We start from the raw sequence: 11,565 nt of genomic DNA, 5'->3' as shown, positions 1-11,565 counted from the left end.
GAGTGAAATGGGTGAAGGGGGCATCAAAAGTTACAAATTTCCAGCTACAAAGTTAAATAAGTCATGGGTATGTAATGTACAGCATGGTGTCTGTAGTGAATAATATTGTAGTGCATATTTGAAATTTCCAAGAGAGTAAATCTTGAAATCTTTCTTTCCCATCACAAGAGAAAAACTCTTTTTGCTAACTTTGTAAGGTGACAGATGGTAGGTAGCTAGACTTCTTTTGTGGTGATCATTTCACTGTGTATACAAGTATTGGATTATTATGTTGTACACCTGAAACTAATATAATATTTTATGTCAATTATACCTCAATTAAGAAATGAAAAACCAAAAGCCAAAACAAAATTCAGAAACCTTGAGACCATTTAGCTGCCTAATGTAGCAATTGTGTCCATTTGTACTGTTCTTTATCCTTAATAACCTAGAGTTTCTAACTTATTATAGGTGTACAATAAATTCTTTTTAGTAAAAGCATAATGTAATCTAATGATTTTTAATCCCCTTTAAGATAGTTTTATATACTTCCACTTAAAATTTGTAGAGATTTTGAACAGGTTATGAGTCTGATTATGATCTCACTGATCTTCACTGAAGTGAATAAAGATCCAGAGAATACTGAATGGAGTGTATGTGAGTGGATTTGTTTTGTGAATTTATGAGTGAAAGAGGCAACTATCAACAGGAACACATGTTGTTTGCTCTAGGTCTGTTGTGAGAAACTGGGGTGTCCTTGTTCCCAGGCCTCTGGCTGACTCTGCAGCAGATGAGATGAAGCTGAAATTATAACAGGACATGCTCCCTATCAGGAGCTGTCATGAGTCACTCCTTTCACTGGGAAGAAACTGTTCACAGTAATATGAAGACCTTGATGCAAGAGTGGTCATCACTGGCACTGGAATGCATGAAATAAAGAACTTGGTACCTTTCTAGTCCTGTTTGAATATAATTAGGTTTAGAATGAGATCAGAGATGTTTTTCTACATTATATGTTCTAAGAACAATGTGACTTCAGTGACAGGGACTCTGGTGAAAACCTGAATCATTTAGAAAATGTACTATCGCTTTGACAAGCATAAAAATTTATACAATTATAAATACTACACAGCTGTTTCTAAAAAGTATTAAGTATAATAGTATCGTCCTGATTACCTTTGTTTTTCCCCCAGAATATGGTATCGCATGACATCACTTAAAATTAATTGTGCTTTGTTGAAATCAGTATGCCAACCCTCTTACATTACATACAATGCTATTTTATCATGAATAAATATACCAAACAAGGAAACAAGCATATATTTCGAAAATGAAAGAAAGAAGTTGAAGTGTTGACAGGGGTGAATGGAGGTAGGGGGTGAGAACACAGGAGGCAGAAACACAGGATAATGGTGAAATTCTAAGCCCTTGTGGAAAAAAAAATCTTGAGTTCTCATTCTCCTCATGTTATAGAACTGAGGGTTGAAAGATGTATTACCTAGATTTCAGGAATTAGGGAACCTCTAGCTGATGTCTGGGTGCCATTAGTCAGCATGTCAAGTTATGTTCCCAATATTGTACCAACTTCTCTCTCACTCACCATTCAAATTCCACTATACATCCAATCACTTATACTAAAGCCCAGGAATAATTCTTGTTTTTTTTTTTTAAGATTTATTTATTTGAGAGTATGTGTGAGCAGGGGGAGGGACAGAAGGAGAGGGAGAATATCCTTAAGCAGACTCCGTGCTGAGCAGGGAGCCCTGTGCGGGGCTCAATCCCATGACCCTGAGATCATGACATGAGCTGAAATCAAGAGTTGGATGCTTAACTGACTGAGCCACCCAGGCACTCCAGCCTAGGAGTCATTCGTGACTGTGCTTTTCCTCTTACCTTCCATAACCAACCCAAAAGCAATTCCGTAGTTCTATTTCTTTTTTTTATAAAGATTTTGTTTATTTATTTGAGAGAGAGTGAAAGCGAGGGAGATCACAGAGGGAGAGGGAGAAGCAGACTTGCCCCTGAGTAGAGTCCGATGTGGGGCTCAAAATCCCAGGACCCCGAGATCATGACCTGAGCTGAAGGCAGATGCCTAACCAATTGAGTCACCCAGGCACCCTTTTAGTTCTATTTCTAAAATAAACTTTGAAAATATTTACTTGTTTCCTATATCACTACTATTCCTGATCCTGGAACACCATCATCTCTTTTCTGGACAAGTACAAAAGAATTGTGATCTCCTTCCAACCACCCTTTTCCCACTCTTGCCATGCTCCTCTCCTTCCATAGCAGAGCGGTATATGAAAATAGTAAATAAAATCAATCTCTTCTCTGTTAAAAATCCTCTAGTGAGTTCCATATCTCTGAGGATAGAATCCATACCCCTGCAGTGCTGGGGAGAAGCTGGCCCCTCACCCAGTACCACCTGCTCTCAGTAGTCTCCCACCACACTGCCTGCCTATGCCCAACAGGTGCCAAGATGTTTCCTGCCTTAGGGTTTTTGTTCTTGCTACTTCTGCACATGTATTTCTCCTTCTCATTCCATCCCCATCTTGTCATCCTTCCATGTCAGTTCAAATATTCCTCCTTGTGGAGGTCTTCCCTTTCTATTCTTTTGAAAATTGTCCCCATTTGCCATATTGCTTTATTTTTTCATAGCACTTGTTATGATCTATAGCTTATTTATGTGCTATTTCTCTTCCTACCAGAGACAGGAACCTGTGGCTTTTTTTTTTTTTTTTTGTATTCCCATTGCCATTTTATAGTAAACACTCCATAAATATTGGTTAATTTAGATGTCCTCCTGTGCCTTTGGGAACCACTGGCTTACCACCTTTCTCTTCCTATGGTTCAGAGAGATCCATGGGCCTATCCCATATTTCGACTTTCATTTAGGTCTTTTCTGCTTCCCATCAAACAAACCTCCTAAAAATTGAGCCATGTAAATAGACCTCTGGTAGGGTAAGGAACAAACCCTCTGGTTGCCATCAGGGTCCAGCCATGACTGAATCCCAGTAGGCACACAGATTGGGCAGAAATGGGCTCTTGATGTATTTGTCCTTAAAGTCAGTGCCAGATATTCATTCTTCATCTCCAAAGTTAAGTGACTTTTTGAAGATATGGTACATAACTTAAAGAGTTCTGAGAAGGAAAACTAAGACTATATTGCCCTTCCTGAAATCAGTTTTAATCAGAGAGAAGTTAGAAGAACTTTGCAGTTTGATTTACATTTCCTTGACTATTAGTGATGTTGAACACCTTTTCATGACTTGTTGGCCATCTGTATTTTTTTTTTTTAGAAAAATATCTGTCCACGTTCTTTGTCCATTTTTTAATTGGGTTGTATGTTTTGTTGCTGTTGAGTTGTGTAAGTTCCTGTTATATTTTGAATATTAGCCTATTACCAGATATGTGGTTTGCAAATACTTTCTCCTATTCCATAGGTAGCCTTTTCATTTTGTTGCTGGTTTCTTTTGCTGTGCAGAAACGTTTTAGTTAAACGTAGTCCCACTTGCTTATTTGTGATTTTGATTCCTTTGCTTATGGTATCAAATCCAAAAAATTATTGGTAAGAACCATGTCAAGGAGTTTACTCTCTATGTTTTCTTCTAGGTGTTTTATGATTTCAGGTCTAATGCTCAAGTCTTGAGTAAATTATTGTGTATGGTATAAGATAGAGGTCCAGTTTGATTCTTTTGCATGTGACTATCCAGTTTTCCCAACACCATTTTTTTGAAGAGACTATCCATTTTCCATTGTATATTCTTGATCCCTTTGTTCTAAATTAATTGACCTATTTCTGGTCTCTCTATTCTGTTTTATTGATCTACGTGTCTGTTCTTATGTCAATACCACACTGTTTTGATTACTATAGCTTTGTAATATAGTTTGAAATCACGAAGTGTGATGCCTCCCGCTTTGTTTTTCTTTCGTAAGATTACTTTGGCTATTTGGGGTCTTTTGTGGTTCCATAAAGATTTTAGGACTGTTGTTTCCATTTCTGTGAAAAATGTCTTCGAAATTTTGACAGGGATTGCATTGATTCTATAGATTGCTTTGGTTAGTAGAGACATTTTAATAATATTAACTCTTCCAATCCATGAGCATGGGATATCTTTCCATTTATTTGCTTCTTCTTTAATTTCTTTCATCAGTGTCTTATAGTTTTAAGTATATAGGTCTTTCTTCTTGTAGTTAAATTTATTCTTATGTATTTTATTTTTCCTGAAGCAGTTGTAAATTGGAATGTTTTCTTATTTCTCCTTCTGTTAGTTCAATGTTGGTGTATAAAAACATGATTAGTTTTTGTATATTGCTTTTGTGTCCTGCAATGTTACTGAATTCATTGATTAGTTCTGAAAGGTTTTTTTGGGGGGCGGTTGTCTTCAGAGTTTTCTATATATAATATCATCTACAAATAGAGACAGAGACAGTTTTACTGCTTTCTTTCCATTTGAATGCATTTTCTTTCTTTTTCTTGCCTAACTGCTCTGCCTAGGACTTCCAGTACTATGTTGAATGAAAATGGCAAGAGTTCGCATCCCTGCTTTGTTCCAGATCTTAGAGGAAAAGCATTTAGCTTTTCATCAGTGGGTATAATATTAGCCATGGGCTTGTTATATGTAATCTTTACTGTGTTGAAGTATGTTCCCTTCATGCCCACTTTGTTAAGAGTGTTTATCATAGGGGCGCCTGGGTGGCACAGCGGTTAAGCGTCTGCCTTCGGCTCAGGGCGTGATCCCGGCGTTGTGGGATTGAGCCCCACATCAGGCTCCTCCGCTATGAGCCTGCTTCTCCCTCTCCCACTCCCCCTGCTTGTGTTCCCTCTCTTGCTGGCTGTCTCTATCTCTGTCGATTAAATAAATAAAATCTTAAAAAAAAAAAAGAGTGTTTATCATAAATGGATGTTGAATGTTCTCAAATGCTTTTATTCAGCTATTGAGATGATCATATGATTTTTATCCTTCATTTTGTTAATGAACTGCATCATTTAATTGATTTACAGTTGTTGAACCATCCTTACATCCCTGGAATAAATCCCACTTAATCATGGTGTATGATTTTTTTAATGTACTATTCAGTTTGTTTGCTAATATTTTGTTAAGATTTTTTTTATCTGCCTTTCTATCCTCATCTTGTCCCACTCTCACTCTTTTTTTAATTGAAGTATATTTGACATACAGTTTTACATTAGTTTCAGTGTACAACATAGCAATAAGACAGTTCTATATGTTACAATATATTCGGCATGATAAGTGTAGTTACCATCTTATCAGCACACAAACATTATTACAATATTATTGACTGTATTCCCTATGTGGTACTTTTTATCCCCATGAATTATTTATTTCATAACTGGAAGTTTGTACCTTTTAATCCCCTTTACCTATTTTGCCCCTCCCATAGCCCCATCCCCTTTACAACTACCAGTTTTTCCCTGTATTTATGATTCTGTTTCTTTATTTTGTTTTTTAGATTCCACATATGAGTGATATCATATGGTATTTGTCTTTGTCTGACTTATTTCACTTCTCATAATACCCTCTAGGTTTATTTTGCCTGAGAATTATTACATCTATATTCATCAGGGATATTGGTCTACAGTGTTCTTTTCTTGTACATTCCTTGTCTGGCTTTGGTATCAGTGTAATGTTGGCCTCATTAATGAGTTTGGAAGTTTTCTATTTTTTTTTGGAAGAGATTCAGAGTATTTGTATGAGTTCTTTTAAAAATATTTGGTAGAATTCACTAGTGAAGGCATTGGTCCTGATTTTTCTTGTTGGGAGGTTTTTGACTACTGAGTCAATATCCTTACTAGTAATTGGTCTATTCAGATTTTCTATTTCTTCATGTTTCAGTATTGGTAGGTTGTATCATTTTCAGGATATAGCCATTTCTTCTGGGTTGTCCAATTTGTTGGTGTATATTTGTTTACAGTAGTGTCTTATGATTCTTTGTATTCATGTGGTATTAGTTGTAATGTTTTCACTTTGATTTATAATTTTATTTATTTGAGTCCTTTTTTTCTTGCTTAGTCTAGCTAAACATTTGTCTATGTTATCATTTAAAATTTTTTATGTATCCCATAAACTTTGGTATGTTGTATTTCCAATTCATTTGTTTCAAATATTTTTTTGATCTCTTTTGATTTTTTTGTTGACCCATTAGTTATCAGGAGCATGTTGTTAAACCTCCACGTTTGTGAATTTTCCAGTTTTAGCCTTATAACTGATTGATGGTTTCACACTATTGTGGTTGGAAAAGATGCTTGATATGACTTCAACTTTAAATTTATTGAGACTTGTTTTGTGGTCTAACATATGATCTATTCTGGAGAATGTTCCTTGTGCACTTGAGAATAAGGTGTGTTGGAACTGAATGGAATTGACTGGAATATGGAATATTCTTTCCTTCTTTCTTTCTTTCCTTCCTTCCTTCCTTCCTTCCTTCCTTCCTTCCTTCCTTCCTCTCTCCCCTCCTTTCTCCCTTTTTCTCCCTTTCCTTCCTTCCTTCCTTCCTCTCTCCCCTCCTTTCTCCCTTTCTCTCCCTTTCTTCCTTCCTTCCTTCCCTCCCTCCTTCCTTCCTTCCTTCCTTCCTTCCTTCCTTCCGTTCTTTTTTAGAGACAGAGTGTGGGGAGGGCCAGGGGAGAGGGATAGAGAGAATGTCAAGCAGCCTCCATACTCAGCATGAAGCCTGATGCAGTGCTTAATCTCACAACCCTGAGATCATGACCTGAGCCAAGAGTAAGAGCTGGTCACTTAACCAACTGAGCCACCCAGGCACCCGTAGAACAATCTGTTTATGTCTGTTAGGTCATCTGGTCTAACATATAATTTAAGTTTAATGTTTCCTTATTGATTTTCTGCCTGGATGATCTATCCAATGTTGAATGTGGGGTATTAAAGTTTCCTGCTGGGTGGCTCAGTCGGTTGAGTGTCTGCCTTCGGCTTGGTCATGATCCCAGAGTCCTGGTATTGAGTCCCATATAGGGCTCCCTGCTCAGTGGGGAGTCTGTTTCTCCCTCTCCCTCTGCCCCTCCCTCCACTCATGCTGTCTCTCTCTTTCTCTCTCTCTCTCATTCTCCCTCTCAAATAAAATCTTTTTAAAAAAGTTCGTTGCTGTTATTGTATTGTTGTTTCCCTTCAGATCTTTTAATATTTGCTTTATATATTTAGGAACTCCTATTTTGCATGCATAAATATATATATATATTTATATATATATATATGAATGTTATATCCTCTTGATGAATTGACTCCTTTTTTGTTATATAATGACTTCCTTTATCTCTTGTTACATTCTTTGGCTTAGAGTCTATTTTGTCTGGTATCAGTATAGCTACCCCTGAATTCTTCTGATTCCCATTTGCATGGAATGTCTTTTTCTATACCTTCACTTTTAGTCTATGTGTGTTCTTACAATTAAAGTGATTCTCTTGTACATAGCATATAGTCGTTTTTTATCCATTTAGGGACTTGTGTCTTTTGATTGAAGAATTTGGTCCGTTTACATTTGAAGTCATTATCAATAAGTATGGACTTACTATTCCATTTTGTTTGTTGTTTTCTAGCTGTTTTATAATTCTTTGTTCCTTTTTTCATCTCTTGTTCTCTTCTGTGATTCCATGGTTTTCTTTTCTTTTTCTTTTTTTCTATAGTGGTGTGGTTTGATTCCTTTCTCTTTTGTGTATCTACTGTATTTTTTTGCTTTGTGTTTACCATGAGCCTTATATAAAACATCTTATATTTATAGCTCTCTATTTTAAACTAATAATTTAATTTCAAATGTACATAAAAACTCTGTTTTTGCACTGCCCCCACGCATATTTTATGTTATTGATGTTACAGTTTACATTTCTTACACTGTGTATTCATTAATGAATCATTATAACTATTTTCAATACTGGTATCTTTTAACATTTATACTAAAATTATAAATGATTTACTGCCATTTTAATATTACAATATTCTAATTTTAACTATGTATGTTTACCTTTACTGCTGAGTTTTAGCCTTCCATATTTTCCTGTTACTATTTAATATCCTTCAAATACAGATTTGTTTTTTTATTTGTATTTTCATTTTGATAGTATTCTGAGAAAATTCACTTGAGCATATTTTGGATCCCCTGGAAACCCACTTTATCACAGAGTGCTGTAGTGACCTTTCAGTGCCCTCATTTGCATTTGCGTTTGTGATTAATTCACACCAAATGGAAGCCAAATGATGTTAGTTTCCCTACTGTAGAAGAAGAGGTTTGGCAGTAGTTTAAAGGGAGTTGTATTCCTCAACCTTTGTTTCCAAATATTTGTTGCCTACATTAGTCCTTTGAGATAAACTATCCCAGACCCTGACTTTCTTGGGGTCTCAGTGGCGGTACTGAGGGGTCTTTGGAAAAGTGCATCGGGGAAATAGAGGGAAAATTCTGCCCTCCCCCCCTTCATTCCCCATGTCCCTGCCTTGTCTTCAACAAAACAGCTCTTCTTTTCTGTTTTGTACATCAGTCTCCTTTGTAATAAGCTTGGTGACCAATGGGTTCATTATCTCAAAACAAGTTTTTAACTACTGGCCTAGATCACTACAGTTATAGATTAGAATTTAAAATATTATAAAAATGTGTAATAAAAACAATTGGCTAAAATTTGACTATAGCCTTATTTTCTGAAGCAAAATATGAGAAACTGGCTCAAACTCAGAACCATAGTTATAAGCAAGTTTCCACCTAAAGCAAAGCAAAACACATTTCTGTTATAGTACATGGAGTATTGCAGTGGGATAGTTTATTTCTCTCATGTTACAGAGAATGTTGTCAAAGACTCCAGGGTCCCACAGTGATTCAGAGGCAGAGCCAAGACTAGAACCCAACCGCCTGATTCCTGTTCCAGCATGCTTTCCATTAATCTGCATCTTCCTTACACCCTTTCATCTCAAAATTATCTTGCTGAAGAAGACTTAAAGTTTCTGGAGGAAAAATACATTTTTTTTCTGGAGAGTTTCAAGGCATCTCTGATAAGAAACAAAATGTCTTAGGGCGCCTGGGTATCTCAGTTGGTTAATGGACCAACTCTTGATTTTGGCCCAGGCCATGATCTCAGGGTTGTGAGATCAAGCCCTACACTGGGCTCCGTGCTCAGCGGGGAGTCTGCTTGAAATTCTCTCCCTCTTCCTATCCCCTTGACTGGCCCTCCTGCACACACAGTTTCTCTCTCTCTCTCAAATAAATAAATAAATCTTTTAAAAAGAAACAAAGTATCTTTTGAATCAGAGTAGACACATTTGCAAATCTCTAAATATTAGTTTTCTTTTGTTTGGTCACAGCTTATTCTTTAATGCTCTTTCTTCTTTTTGCCGAAGCAAATGCCTTGGGTATAAGTAAGGCTTTTAAAACATTTTATGTTCCTTCATGAGATCCTTTGGTGTTAATACGTACCCCTTATGTGACAGGTACAGTTCCAAAGAAATCCCTATATAATTTTGCCATGTCTGGAGACTGACTTGCTTGCTGTCTTCATAATGTTTCCAAAGCTCTAATCTGAAATACACTGATATCTTTATTTGGTACGTACAGTCCTCTGGCCTTGCTTCTTGTAGCATGTTCTCTTTCATCCACTTGTCTAGAAAAGTTATTATGGAGTCCAGTTGGTGTGCTTCAGGCTTTCTCATAAAACTCATATTTTGGAGTTATACTCTGACTGGGACAACTTTTCTTTCCATTTGCAAGATCAGGGATATCTAGGTTGGCTAGAAAAACAGTTTTATTTTTATTTGTTCTTTCACTTCACAAAAACTCTGGAAATTCTTCCTTTTTATAGTCTTTCCAATTTAAGATTAGCTATTTCTGTATCAAAAATTTTCATCATTTACTTTACTTCTAATTGCCTTGTTCTGTCCCTCTTCCCCCCCCCCCCGTCCTTAAGAACATTCATTGACATTGCTTTGTGTCAAACAGTATATGCTTTTAACTATGACCACATGTTTACTGGTTAGGTTGAGTAGCTTCAGATACATCTTTCATCTGTGTTGCTGAGTGAAGCTTTGACTATTGAATATAGAAGAAACAGAGCCATTTATAAATGTTCTGCTAGGTTTTTTTCTTTTCTGGCTTTTTCTTTCTAGAGTTGCCTATTTGGGTTTATATCTATTTATTATATCTTCCAACTCTTGCTGACTAGAGTTCCGGTTTCAGACATCACCCATGGTTATTGATGTTACCTGAACTGAAATTATTGTTTTTGGTTCTCCTGTGTATGATTTGATACTCATATACACTGGACTTCATTTCATTTTCAAAAATGCTGTTTCTCTGAATTGTTACAGTCAATTTGCAACCTTTCCCTAACTTCTAGAAAGTTAACAATTGCACCCACATCGAGGCAAATACAGACTTACTGCGCTCATGTCTCTCATGTAGGTCACTGATAAAAATAAATAACTTGGTGAATTTTCTCTTGATGCAGAAAGTAGGTTACTGTGATCCCATGGAGAATATCTTCTCATTTTACCGTGTTACAGTGTTGCTTCTAGACAGTGATCACGTGAGTCCTTTCTGAAAATCTGGCATTCATTTTTTTTTTCTGAACACAGTACAGCTAAGTACAACATATGGCAATCATGTTTAAAGTTCTATTTTACTTTATTTTAGTATATGTATATATGAGGAGTCACAAGAGATTAAATCTAAAGCTACATTTCACTGTCCTGTGCTAACTCATAACAGCCAGGGGTGCTGTCTTCCAAAAATACTTTCATGCTGTATGTATTATTCTGAAATTTTCTTTTACCATTTAAAATTACATCATAGCATCTCTCTGGTTAATAGGTATATGTCATATTCTTTACTAGTTGCATAATATTCTACAGTATGGATATACTATAATTTATTTAATCATTACCCTATTGATGGACATTAAGGTTGTTTCTAATTTTTCACCACTAAAAATATTGTTTTACAATATTACAGTTTTATAATGAGAACTCTTACGAATATATCTTTTCAATCTGGTTCTTTTATTGCTGTAGGATAGATTCCCCAAAGTATAATTGATGGGTTATATGCATTTCTTATTGCAATGGATATTGCCACATTACTTTGCAAGAGATTTTAGCAATTCACGCTTCCATCAGCAATATGTCCAGTTTCCTGCATCCTTGTAAACACTGGATTTTTTACTTTTTAAAATGTAGGTTAAACTGATGTTTAAAAAAGAGTACCATGTTTTAATTTCTATTCCTTTTGTTCAGTGAAAAGGTCAATGCCTTTTGGGTGGGGGGGTTGTTTAAGTTTTATGGTCATTTGGGTTTCCTCTCCTGAGATTATCCTGCTCATAGCCTTTGCTTCTTCTTATTTTGAGTTGTTTTCTTCTTTTCAATTTGTAGTTCTTTATATTTTAGAACTAGAGATCTTATATTTGTATTTTTTAAATAAATTTTTAATTTTAGAACAGCTTTAGATTTGCAGAACAATTGCGAAGATAGTACAGAAATTTCCCATATTACCCTCATCCTTCCTGCCCCATTTCCCTTGTTATTAACATTTTACATTAGGATTGTAGATTTGTCACAATTAATGAACCCACACTGATACCTT

At 35.9% G+C, this 11,565-nt stretch overlaps 1 pseudogene; it reads left to right on the top strand.

The window, feature by feature from the left end:
• The window catches only part of LOC103672231, an 89,610-nt pseudogene that overhangs the window by 72,736 nt on the left and 5,309 nt on the right, over positions 1–11,565 (top strand).

The sequence above is a fragment of the Ursus maritimus genome, unplaced genomic scaffold, assembly GCF_017311325.1.
Source record: "Ursus maritimus isolate PB19 unplaced genomic scaffold, ASM1731132v1 scaffold_5, whole genome shotgun sequence".
Classification (NCBI taxonomy): domain Eukaryota; kingdom Metazoa; phylum Chordata; class Mammalia; order Carnivora; family Ursidae; genus Ursus; species Ursus maritimus.
The sequence above is the reverse complement of the archived record's forward strand: the minus strand, read 5'-3'. Positions and strand labels throughout refer to the sequence as shown.